General features: G+C 42.6%; 1 protein-coding gene across 1 annotated transcript in view; it reads left to right on the forward strand.

Moving 5' to 3' along the window:
* ALK (ALK receptor tyrosine kinase) overlaps positions 1–12,283 on the forward strand; it is a 665,412-nt gene that overhangs the window by 445,701 nt on the left and 207,428 nt on the right. The gene's annotated exons all lie outside the window — the stretch shown is intronic.

The raw sequence follows: 12,283 nt of genomic DNA on the forward strand, positions 1-12,283 counted from the left end.
AGGTCCAAAAGTCACCTCATTCACATAACAAAAGACACCTTTATCACTCTCAACATTCACAAGATTCCAAGGGTTTCAGGAGCTGTGAGCCAGAAACAGGGACAAAGACCAAATATATATTTCTTACAATAAACCACAATATCACAATATCCTTTAGAGATATTGGTAGGTAGTTTTCTTTTCTCATGATGTCTTTGTTTTTGGAGTCAGGTAAGACTGGCCTCATAGAATTAATCGGAAAGTGTTCCCTCCTCTTCTGATTTTTGGGAGAGTTTGTGAAGAACTGATATTATTTCTTTAAACTTTTGGTAAAATTCAGCAGTGAAACCATTTGGGCCTGAAATTTTCTTTGTGGGTAGTTTTTTAATTACTGATTTAATCTTTTTATTTATCTATTCAGATATTTTTATACAACTGTGATTTAAATAAGTTAAGAGAAGGAAGCAGAAAAAAAAGCATTTTTACTGTCTTTTATGATTATATAATTACCTTTACCAGTGTTCCTTGGTTTTTTGTGTGTGAAATTAGTCTGGTGTTACTTGCTTTCGGCCTGAAGAATTTCCTGTAGTATTTCTTGTAAGGCAGGTCAGCTAGCAACAAATTCTCTCAGTTTTTGTTTACCTGGAAATGTTTTTACTTAACCTTCATTTTTGAAAAATAGTTTTGCTGGATATAAGATTCTTGTTTGAAGTTCTTTTCTTTTAATACTTTGAATATGTCATCCCACTTTCTTCTGGCCGCCATTGTTTCTTCTGAGAAGACAACGCTTAATGTTAGTGGGGTTCCTTTGTAAATAAGTCATCATTATTTTCTTGCTACTTTTAAGATTTTCTTTTTGTCTTTAGCATTTTTACTACAATGAGTCTGTCTGTGGATATTATGGGTTGAATTGTGTCCCCCAATAAGAAACACTGACGTTGTAACCCCTCATACCTGTTACATGACCTTATTTGGCTTTAGTGAAGTCTGTTTCCATTGCACTGTGAAGCATCTGATGTCACTCTTCAGAGAGCATAGTCTTGGGCATGCTAGGATGACATCCTACAGTGACAGTGGTTTTAACAGGGCTCTCTTGGACCCTGATCTCTGTTAAACTTTTTGCCTCTGTTGGCCTGGAATCAGCTGTTAACTTCCACTAATTGTTAGCTGATTGTTCTATTGTTTTTGGCAAAGCTCTGGAGCGTGTATTGCTCCACAGTATAATCCAATTAAATTTGCGTCCCTTTGTAGTCCTTGTAGTTTGTTTTGACCTCAGATGGGTTCTTCCTAGCTGTCTCTTTCCTTGGCTCTCTCTGACAAAATAGCTGGTCAACTGTTTACCTTCTTGCTGTCATGAATCTACCAGTCTCCTCTCAGCTGTTTACCCCCCAAATCACCATTGTTTTTGAGAGCATACTGAGGCTTGAATTTCTCTACCCTGTTTCAAATAAAATAAGTTCCTTTGGGGAGAACTTTGGAGATCTCTGTTCTTATGGCCTGCCTCTCCCTGGGGGCTGGGAGCTGGGGGCTGGGGCCTGGAGATAGTGGCCCACTTCTCTTGGAATGATACCTGCTTTACGGGCAGGGTGCTGGGCAGGGTTAGTAGTTTCTGTTCTTCGCAACTTGCCTCTTCCAGCTTGGAACCTTCATCCTACCAGTGAGCTGTGGTCAGAACAGTCAGGACCCCAGTATTAGTGTGCCATGCCTGAGGTAGAGTCTCCACTATGAGTTGGGGCTGGTGGACTAAGAGAACCCTTTGCCACCAGGAATTTAGCTTTTGCCACACACAGCTGGGGAAGATGAGAAATGCCGGCAGCCTGCCCTACCTGGGGAGGTACCAGAACCCTAGATTGAGAGCTGGGGGAAGAGGGAGCCCTCTGTTCCTGACGGAACCTACCTGCAGTGGAGTTTCCATCACAATGAGCAGGGAGGCAGATGGAGGGTTCCAATGTCACACATTTTCACTGTTCTTACTAGGTTTTAGTAGATTTTCTTGAATATTGTAGATTTGTGAGGTTTTTTCACTTGCTGTATGCCCTTAGGACAATTTCCAGAGACTTTAAATGATTGCATTTTTAAAAACAATTTTCACCAGTCATGCTTGTTTCACTGGGGAACAGGTCTTCAGAGCTCCTCATGTCACCATTCCAAAAGAGGGAACCCTCTGCGATTCTTTCTTTATTTTTATCTCTCTTGTACCAGATGGTGAACTCCTTTAGAATAGGGAATGTGTCCAAATAATAATTGCTGCCTACATTTTCTGTGCTAGAAACTATGCTACTCTGTGAATGTTATTTCTAGTCCCCTCAATAGCAAGATGGTTATTACCACCACTTCACAGGTGAGGAAACTGAGGCTTAGGAGGTAGTGACTTGCCTGAAATCTCACCATTAGTAAGTGTTGGAGCCGAGAGTCCAAACCAAGTCTCTCTCTCGCTAAAGTCTGTGGTCTTCCCACTCTACCATGATGCCCTTGTGTCTCTAGCACTCAGCATAGTACTTGGGATACAGGTGTTGGCTGGATAAATCAAAAAATTGTAAATGAACAAATAAATAAACTCTTAGGCCGAAGAAGCCTAAGAATCTCTATCAGCACACGGCCACCTTCATTCCTTTCCCATTTTGCCTTTAGGTTGATTGATGCCCCTTCACAGCAACCTCTCTGACTTTGCTAATTAGTTCCTTTGCCTTAGTGGCAATTATAACATATAAGAAGAACTTTAATCGTAAATTCATTAAATTAGATCAACGGGTATTATATAGGCACAATCTTCAGGAAGTATAATACTAAGCTCTTTGGAATTTGCAAAAGGTCTTCCCTTCAAGTTTATTTCAGTGACAAATCATAGTAATATTCTTTTGTGCTGTTTGAGTTTTACATAATTTGTCAGTTTGGCTATGTTTAGTTTGGTCATTTTTAATGCTGTATTGTTAAGAAATTTAGTCGGCCAGACCATTCACAGTATGATGGTACCTGAGTCTGTTTATGACAGACACATCTATTGGACACCTTAAAAGCTGAATCAGTAGCTTCATTCCAAACGTGAGCTTTATTTTTTTAAGTTCCACTTTTTGTTTCTTTCCTCCTCTTTCTTTTTTAGAATTAAATTTTCATTACCCAAGCAACACATGAATGTCTTCTCCCTGTGAAAATTTCTGTGGCTACATATTTGAGTGTGTGTGCCACACACATGGAAAAAGCCCTGAAAAGATATATTCCAAACTTAATATAGTGGTTACCTCTAGGGATGGAAATGGGAAGGTGAAGAATGGAGCTTACTGGTCAAAGAGAACACTGGGCTTGTTGCAATGTTTCAATATTTTACAGGGAGAACGTATCGTCCTCCCCTTGGTTCCCTGTGCCCACTGTCATTCTCAGGGCAAAGTGTGAGAATGTGTGCATCCCCACATGTATATGAGGTGAATTCAACCACAACCTCCTAGTGGGTCCCCTCAGTGTCTCAAGGAATCACTCACCCCTTCTTAATTGTTCTCTCTTGAGTAGGAGAAATGGGGTATCATTATTCTTGCCTGTGCCTTTTTCATCTACAATATACATTTTCTATTAGCTTGGTCTACTGCAGATTATGGCAGTTTTATTGCTTATATTATTTGCCAGTAAACACCAGCTTGATCCTGAAGAAGCAGAGAGAATTGAAGAGATACTTCTAGAGGCATATTCTGTTACCAATAGCTAGTCGCTTCCTTGCTTAGATATTCAAGCTGAGGGAGCCCAGGGAAGACAGACTGAGGTGCAGCATATCCAGGCATTCATTTCGACCATCTCCTCAACTGACACTAATTGCTCCCGTGTAGTTAGTCACAAAAGGATGCAGATTGTTGGTTAGGGGAATGAATATGGTGGAGAGAACAATGACTTTGGGGTTTCAATCCTGATATAAATCCTAGTGTCATCTCTAGCTGAAGGGCTCATAGGCAAGTCACAGTCTCTTTCAAGTCACTTTTAGTTTCTCTCTCTTCTTCCTCCTTCTCCTTCCCTTCCTCCTCTTTCTAGAATTAAATAAAATGACATCGGAAAGAATGTAGTTCCATGACTGCTGGGGCAAACAGAGGTGTTCTCTGATTGACTACCAGTTTCCTTTTCCCCTGCTAAAACAGAAAAAATATCTTTCTCCTTCTTCTGGCATTAATGTGTCCTCTATTTCTCCTTCTAAAAATACGGGGAGCAGACTACACCATGCCCATCTCCATGGCATTGTTGGTGACCCTTCCAGGTAAGAGCCCTCAGAATGCACAGAAATTTGATGCAGGAAAAAAAAAAGTACCAAATGCTGTTCTGATTGAGGTTTGGAGCTGTCATAGACACCTCTTCTGAAGCAGTTCCTGAGAAAGCTTTTAAGACGAAAGACTTCCAGTATCTGTAGGAGGAGTAAAGCTCAGGCCCCTGGAGGAACAATAGCCCTAGGCCATCCCAAATGCTTCCATCCTTCGGACGGGGCTCTCTTGAGGAAACCGCAGCTGGCAGGAGATGTCGTTGGCATTTCTTATTTCCATATGATAAGCTTGGTATAAAGGATATCTAACAAGTCTCAAAAAGAAAAAAAAAAACCTACGTAAAAACTTCTTGAGCAGCATGTTGCTTTCATCAAGCATTTCCTTGGAAAGTAAGTGTTAGGGAAACTGGAAAAGGGAGAGTGAGTGTCACATTCAACTAGCACCCCGGGAAACACTGAAACTCCTAATGCCTCTGAGATGCTGCTCCTCATTTGTGGTGAGAAGCCTCCCGTAGGATCGGGAATGGGGTTTTCTCTGAGTGAGTAGATCCCACCAATTTGGGGCCTGCAGTCAGTCATCCTCAAGGGTGTCTGTGTGCCAAGGGGGACTCTGTTTTCTATTAGTAAGTTGAGAGACCTGAGTAACCCTCCTGGATCTCACTGGATTTTATTGGGTACCTTTAGGTTCTTCTGAAAAGGACTTGACTATCACTAAAGTTAGCCTTTTAATTCTATGATCCTGGCCCAGAGGGACTAAGTCACACCTACTTTACCTCCAGGCTCCTGAGAGACTATCCTGGTTTTCATTTCTAGACTCATTCCTTGGCCTCTCCTCATGGACAAAGCCCAAGGAGCCTCAAAGTAGAGAACTTATCAAAATGAAGTTGTCTGGGAAATTCCAGAATGGAGCTTACCTAAAAGCTAATCCTAAACATTCTTAGAGGTTAAGAAAAAGAGAAGTTGGCTATAAAATCAGTTGCTTCTCTAGAATTTCTAGCAAACAAAGGGTCTTCCTCAAGGTGTTATAGTGGAGGCAGTCCATAGTTTGTGATTTGCAGAATGGGGCTTTGCAGAAAGGTTCAAATATATGGCTCTTCTTTAACCCACCATGGCTGTGATCTGGGCAGAGATTACTCAGGATGCCCGAAGAAGGCCAGGTTTCTCGTGCCTGATTCAGATGCTCTGGCTCTCTGGCTCTCTTGGACATAGGAAGCAGCCAGGCTGAGCATGAAACAGTGAACCAAGAGTCAGAACCCACATCTCTAATCTGGTGCCCATCTCTGATGGGGTCAGAGAGCCCAGTCACCCACTCACAGACTGTTAGAGTGGGGAGTGGCCTTAGAAATGTCAAATATTGTCACAGTCACTTGGAGCCAAACACAGACTCACAAAAGATGGCCTCCTGCCTGCACTCCATCTGGCACCTTTCTTCTCATTCCTCTCTTGACCTCTGGATTGAGGGGGCTACAGCTTGCAGTACCAGCAGAGGATATCTGTTGACTTAGGTAGTGCATTGGAGCCAATTTCCCCACTGGATGACAAGAGGAAGGGACCCAACAGTACTGGTCTACCAGAGCCACCCTGGGCAGAACATGGACTAACAGTGTGGAGACTAGAGGGGTCCTGAGCCAGCAGCAGCTCGCCTGGCCACTGCTTTCCTGGCAAGTTCCGTGATGGAGGACGGAAGCCTCCAGATCGCTTCTGCTGCAGTTCTGGTATGTAACTGCAAAGCAGAGAGGCAAGTTTGTCAATGTAAAAAGTAAGATCTCGGCAGCATTCCATTTCCCCAGACTTTTTTAATAACGGGCTGCGGGGCTAGCATCTCTCCCCTCTGTGGTTATTATCTGTTTCTTTCTGCAAAGCAAGACATTCCCGTGAAGGGCGCTGAGACCGTAAGGCGGGTCATAAAGGGTGACAAAGCAGAAAGAGAGTCGCCTGCAGTCTCCTCTGTTGGCGATTCACTCCGCCTGGTTATTCATCCGCACAGAGGAGTCGCGGGCCTCACTCTTAAATGGCTTCATTCATGATGATTGACTTCGGAGATCTGCCTGTGCCTTTTGCAGAATGTTAAGCAGGAAAGGATTTGTCCCTCCTTTGAACCAGCTATGTTAGGAAGCTCTAGTTTCACAGGCATGGAGTGGGAGGCTGGCAGGAAAAATCAGCCGTCTGCAGGAATGCATTCCTAAAAATGAGAATAACCACTGAATAAATATGGTAATGAATCTGGGAGCAGCTCCATCATGGTGAAATTGATACCTCTGGGCACTTAGGTCTTTTTCTGACCAATTTTAAGCAGCATCTAAAACCTTCAAACACCAGTAAAAGTTTGTTTCCCTAACATACCTTCTGTCTACTGACTACCATTGATCCCTATGTTACAGAGGTTGGGGAACATTGTTCTTTAGAAAATCCAGGTCAGGTGCATTAGTATGATGCCTTGCAGACCATTCCACTGTAGCCCCTACATTTCTAGTCAAACTATCACCACCCTAGTTCAAGCCTTATCCCCCTAAAGCTTGACCTTTGCACTAGTTTCCCAACATGGATCTGTCTCCACTCTTCCCGGTCCCCTTATCCTTAACTATCTTGGTGATTGCCAATGCCAAGACATTGCTCCTATGGACCACTTTACATATACAACTTCCTTGACAATGATAAACCTTCATGAGCTCCCCAGTGACTCAAACAAAAAACAAACTCCTTCGTAGCGCAGGCAGGTCTTTTGCTGTGTATTATACTAATCCTCTGCCCTCTCCACTCCACCAAGTAGGTTCTCTCCTCATTTTTAATCAACCTTCACACCTTCCAACTCCACAACCTTTACTTATGATTATTTCTCCACCCGGAAGGCCCTCACCTCCCATCTCTGCCTATCACATTCCAACTCATGCCCTAGGGTCAAGAAATCTTCATTGATAATTCCTGTTACTGAATTCCTTGTCTTATAGGCATATAATTCTACCCTGCCCCCTCACTTATAGTAGCCCACTGCTTTGTGCATCACAAACGGTTAATAAATAATTTTTTAAATGATGAATGAATATATAAATGAATAAGTGACCAAGAATTAATTAATTGGCTAATACTGGGCAAACCTTTCCTTAACCTCTAGTCTCTATTTTCCTATGCCACCCAAAGCAAAGAAACTCCCCTCTTAGTAATGTGATTTGAAAAGCAAGATTATAAAATATCTATTACTAATGCTTTTTCTCTGAAATCTTTGGTTGCAAAAATACTTTAAGAGAGTAAAGCATAAAAATTTGGAACTAAGGGCTGGGTTTTCTGGTCTCACGAATGCTCAAGGAGTGCTGTGGTGTGGAGATTGGAAAACATCAGGAATTAGACCAGCCAGAGCACACAGAGGTTGAGTGCTTTCTGGTCTGAGTGGATATTTTTTAATTGCAGAGTTGATTCAGCCCTCAAGGGTCATGAACTGGGAAATCTAGCTCTCTGTGGTTTTACTTAAATTAAGGACTACTTGAATCCAGTCAGTAAAAGCAAACCACTTCTTATAGGTTGTGAGTTTAGGGTAAGAGAAGGAAGCCAGAAAGCATGAAGTTAAAGGGGTGCTGTGCCCCAGGTGGTGAAGCTTACAGATCTCTTCTGTTGATTTTCACAAGTAGAATTACAGCCGTACTTTTAAAAAATAAATACACAAAATAAACATGTCCTGAAGCATACAAGCGTACAAGCCCTGCCACTAGGGTAAGTGCACTCTCAATCTTAAGCGTAGTGTTAGGCTGTATTCCAGGACCTGGGACCGTCATACTCAGCACCTGCAAGAATAGAACAGAGCAGTTCCAGTCCTTATGCACGTAAAGCACAAGCAATTGGACAGCCTTGGGGAAGAGTCTCTCTTCCTGGTCTCATATCTGAATTTTTTATTTGGGTTGGAAATATCTAGTTGGTGATCACAGGGTGTAGGCTAGAGGCTGTTTAATCAGAAGAAATAAGCTTGCCTTGGAATGAGCATGCTCTATCATTAGCTATGTGATCTTGGGCAAGTCTCTTCCCTCTCCATCAATCTCTTTATCTGGTGAACTAAGGGATTAGAATAGAGGGTCTCTAGGTCTGCTTTCAACCCTAGGGCTCTCATTTGTGCATGGAATTCTATGAGGGTATGAATCTTTGTTCTTTGTAGCATCTGCAGGACTCTAACTTTTCAGTACAAGTTAGTTCTTGAGATATCACAAGAACAGGTTCAAGAATTTTGAGAAAAGAAAGCAGAAATTTTCAAAAGTTCAATGGCAAAGCAAAGAAAGGCTGCTAACATTGATTGACCTGATAGAATGTTTGAAATGCACGGAACATCTATAAGACAGGGGTAATTCTTGTCTTATCACCAATTAGTTTTTGACTGCATGCTACAAGGCAGGTATTAAGCCAGGTACGGCAGATGCAACATGGAGCTTATAGTCTAATTCCATTTTATAGATGGAAAAGCTGACAGTTAGAGAGGTTATGTAATTGGCATAAGGTCACGTAGCTTTGGTGGGTAGAATCACAATTTGAACCTTCGTCCCTCTGACTGCTTCAGTATGTCATATTGCATCCTGGGAATTGAGACAAAAGGACCAAAGGGAGTAGTGTCTGGAGCCTGAGACTGGATCTGACATCTTGATATTCTTCCTAATGGAGCCACCAAAGTAAATTTTTTGTGCTTCTTGACACTGTCCTCAAAGTCTGACAGTCTCTGAAAATCCTTTGCTCCTCTTAGTAATTTTTGTTGAAGCATCTTCTGTAAATCATGCTAATCCCTTGGAAAATTGCCTCTGGAAAACTCAAAACGAAATCTCTGAAGCCTGGCCCTTGGATCCCATATTTGGTATTTCTAGAAGCTAAAAGAGGACTTAGTCCTATTTTACATCGCAAATCAGATACTTGAAGAAATAGCTAAAAGATAGCTCTCTGGCAAATTGGAATTTTATTCCCTAATCCCATTCCCTAAAGCCACTGGCTTCTTGTTGGATTAGCACATAGGCATTCAGTCACCTGGAAGAAATTATGAAGCCCCGTAGAACTGATTCTGTATCCGTCCCACCCTCCCACTTCTTCTGACCTTGCAGCCTTCGAGCCCATATCCTCAACACAGTGGTTCTGACTGGAGAGGCTGCTCATTCCACACCTAATGGATTGAAGCCACACCATGCCAGCCTGAGGTAGCTCCTTGCCCACTATCTCCTCTAGGGCAGTAGGGTGGAGATCTGAAGGATCAAAGGGATCAAGGTGGGGGCTGGGGGAAGGCTAATGACCTGAGTTTAGATAGACTCCATCTTATGCCAAAAGGATAAAAATTGTTATTGAAGAGAGCATGCCAGTTAGGTGACCAAATAGAGCTTCAGCAGAAGAAACTAGACTAGAGATAAAGAACGTGTTTTGGGGGCACAGTGGAAAGATAATGAGTTTGAATGCCAGCTCAGCATACTAACCATGTGCCTTGGGTCACGAGGCATCAGTGTCTTCCTCAATTGAATGGGGATAATAACACTTCACTTGGAAGGATGTGAAGATAATTGCTAATATAGAGCAAAAGTCTAGTTTGCAATAAAAGGAACTTTCTACTATTTTTGCATTATATTTTGTATTATCCCTCATGAATCAGGCAAGATTTCAGACCTAGCATGTCAGCACCATGACATTCAATAGTCGCTTGTTAGTGAGGGAAAGAGAAGCTTAATTGTGAACAGACATATGTGATTTGGTTTTATGGGTATGTATACGTGTGGGGGTATGCCTGCCTATAAGTGCATGTGTGAGTGTGAACATAGCCTGTGTGTACGTGCATGCCCCTGTCCAGAACCGCACCTCCAGGCAGCATTTCCTGAAGTGACTGGGAATTTTGATAACCTCCCTTCTCATGCAGCCTGCCTTGAATGTGGCAGTTTGAGAATCCCAATTATAGATTCTTGTCTCAAAACGGCCTGGAAGACATAAAGACAAGCCTCACAAACATTGTCTCATTAGTTCAGTAAAACCTTACTAATTTATACTAATTGTGGGGAAGGATCGTTTGTATGCGGGAAATGTCTGAAAGGGGCCTGCTTTAATAAATAGACAGGACTTATTTGTAATTAGTGGTGCCACTCACACACAAACAATCAATGTGCTCAAGTCCTTAAAAACAGTTTGTTCTAGTAAGTGGGTTGCACATTCCCACTGTCATCTTGAAGCTGCTAATGCAAGGAGTGACCTGGGAGCAAGAGTCCTTTATTTTCCTTCTTATTTGCAAGTAAACAACAATCTAACAGATGGCCAGGGGAGTTGAACTAGGGCCTACTTGCAGGGAGGGAGGGAGACAACAATGACAAAGCTGAGAGTTTTGGCAAGAGTCAGGACTCAAAAGACCTAAATTCTCATCCCAGCTCAGTCCCCAATCTGTCAAATTACTTTATCTCTCTGGGTCTTAATTTCTCATCTCTCAAATGAAAGAGTTTAACTCAGTGGTCTCTCAGTGCTTTTAAATCATAGCATTTCAGAGCTGTAAGAGATCCTAGAGGTCATCCTTAATTTACAGGTAAAGATAGTAAGGGGTTCTTCCCATCTTATCTGCCTCTGAGCGTTCCTGAAGTACAAATTATGAACGTTGAACATATGTTTAATAATGTATATGATTGAGATAAAGCTCAGGCAAGAGGATGGGACTGGAAGAACTTGACCCAAGTCAAGGTCCGACCAGAGAACAAGGAGCAGCCAATAGGGTATACAGAGAATGCGCAATCAGAGAAGCCATAAACAAGTGATAGAGTAGAGAAGTGGGCAGGAGAAATCTAGAGTTCAAGGAGCGAGTAAGGTCTGGGGTCACCAATGGAGCAGGCAGGCAAGTGGGAAGCCCACGAGGAATCAAGGACCCACATAAGGGTCTTGGCAAGTAAAAGCAGAACTCATCAAAATTATTGGGCCCAGCCCCAGGCACCAAAGAAGAGGATGAGGCTTGATGGAGAGCCATTGGGCCTGCCAGTGGTGGTAATTACAAGACGGGTGATCCAAAGGCATCTTCTCTGATTAAAGGAGAGCAGGGAAGCCCTGGGCTTGTGAATTGTTTTCTATCCTCTGGAGACATGTAGAATTATAAATGGAAGGCCTGGCTGATTTATTGAAAGGAGCTCTGTGTGATGGAGGACATCCAGGTAGAAATGGTTCAAAGCAGCAGGAAATACAGTGCTGACGGTCCAGGAGAGCCATCGGATCAGAGGTGGAGCTGAAGATCTGAAAATCATGCCCACAGAAAGCAGCACTGAACCTGTGAGAATGGACAAGCTCTCTGCAGAGAGCAGAAAGAGAAAGAGAAAGGTCAAAGACAATCTTAGAGAACACCCCCATTCTGATTGGGCAAATAAATTCAAAGGTGACCTGTCCTCTTACCTTTCTAGAGGCTAATAGTGAAGTATATATTGAAGGCAGGTGGGAGAAAGGACTAGTGGCATTTTAAACGACACAAGAATAAATATGGGCTTTCCTCCTTGAGTTGCATATTATCAGATCCACCTGTCTGCGCCTCTCCTTCACTTACCTTATTGTTCACTGATGAGATGGCATCTCCATTGTCTCCAGAATGCAAACAACAACAAAACAAGTCCCTAGTTTTCCTTTCCTTCAGAGAGTGTGGGTTGAGATGTGGAAGCCACAGAAATAAATCAGCCCCTCGATACGGATGTTTCTATGTTTCCTTCTTCCTGGGCAATTCCACTCCATAGAAAATATCAGCAAGTCCTGCTTTTCTCTTGATTCGTTTTCCTAACTGAGCATTCTAGTGCTCAAAACTGGAGACCTTGAGGCGGTCAGCTGGGGCAGCAATCTCAGAAAGGTCTGCCTGCCTCCCAAATGCCTGTCTTCTCAGCTTGAAATTGAACTAAAAACTATCTCATCTACCTCTTCCCCCTCTTTTTTTTAAACATGAAGAGCCAGTCCAGGAGAGATGAAATGGCTTGCTCAAGGTCATTAGTGCATATTATGGATTAGATAGTACTTCTCAAATCAGAGTATTTTGGATGAGCCCCTTTTAAAATAAAAAAGCATATATTATGAGTTCCTATAATACGTGCTTATTCCTCCAGGGAACTCCAGACTCCA

This window comes from Equus quagga, chromosome 5 (assembly GCF_021613505.1).
Source record: "Equus quagga isolate Etosha38 chromosome 5, UCLA_HA_Equagga_1.0, whole genome shotgun sequence".
Classification (NCBI taxonomy): domain Eukaryota; kingdom Metazoa; phylum Chordata; class Mammalia; order Perissodactyla; family Equidae; genus Equus; species Equus quagga.